The sequence below is a fragment of the Halyomorpha halys genome, unplaced genomic scaffold (assembly GCF_000696795.3).
Source record: "Halyomorpha halys isolate HHAL.00 unplaced genomic scaffold, Hhal_1.1 Scaffold437.1, whole genome shotgun sequence".
Classification (NCBI taxonomy): Eukaryota; Metazoa; Arthropoda; class Insecta; order Hemiptera; family Pentatomidae; genus Halyomorpha; species Halyomorpha halys.
In genome coordinates this window covers 276,635-277,923 of record NW_027105773.1, presented here as the reverse complement: position 1 = coordinate 277,923, position 1,289 = coordinate 276,635, and positions in this window count along the sequence as shown.

Here is a 1,289-nt window from a genome sequence, read left to right as displayed (position 1 = left end):
ACAAATGAATTGAAAAGAAATTTAAAATGTAATGGAAAGAAAGAAGAGAAGTGGTTAATAAGAGTTTTAAAATTAAAGAAAGAATTATATAGAAGAATTTATAGATGGGACAAAGGCAATTAGTCGGCATTTTTAAGTTTTTTAAAAAAGAAAATGACAACAAAATAAAGGTATCCTTGAAAATGACCTGAGGGTCGAAACGTTGGAAGGCTTTAAAAAGAATAAAGTTGAGAGAAAAAGGATTAAATTTGTTTTTACGTTGTAATTACACTAATAATTAAAAAAATATTGACAAATTAATTGAATTTTCACTTAGAAGGGTTATGTAGTGGCTTTCCTAATACTTTTTCCTTCCTTGATGCCTTCATTTTTATAAAGTAATATATAAATATGAAGTGCGGGTTCGATTCAAAGTGTTGAATTGCTGTTGACATATTTCTCAAGAAGCGTAAGCTTTTGTCACCTGCTATTTAATCTTCTCGCTCAGGGTTCTATATGCCACCCAGTCATCTCTCCAGGGCCCTGTTTCATAATAAAGTACAAACTAATATTATTAGTCTTGTAGATTTATCTTAATTCAATTATACAGACTTGTACAATAGTAACTTGTACTTTAGTATTTTTTTAATTCCTGTAATATCACTAATAGTCATCCCTATTATGAAAAAAAAAATATTAGTGCAATTAACACGTTGTTTCTATCCTTGTACTATGAACTAATACTATTAGCTTTCCTTATGAAACAGGGCCTTGCTGGAAGAAAGATACTTTCCGTAGGTTAGTTTCTTATCTAAGGATAAATAATTCAAAATATTGAAAAAAAATTACAAATAAATATGAAAATAATTTAAATACATAATAAATTAGAAGTAGCCAGAGAATTAAAAAAAAATGGAATAAAAACAATGAAATTTGAAATAAAATAAAATTAGCAATGATTGTATTTCAATACCAATTTAACAAAAAAATAAAAATAAATAAAACCCAAATGAATTAGTTATATTTCTATATCAACAAAGGTGATAGGGACAAAATTAAATGCATTTGAAATTATTGGGTTGTGGCTAACATCGCTGGAAACAACGAAAACATTCCCATTTAAAAGTTTCCAGGACAGAATTTTCAAAACGTTTCTCCTATATGGTCTTCTTTGCTGTCATAAATTGATTTTATAATTTGAAACTTTCGTCTAATAACAAACGTGTTTTCTGAAATTGTTCGAGTTCATTTAAAACCATTACACGTACAATCATTTTAAAATATACATTCGCCCTTGACCGTGTGGAAGT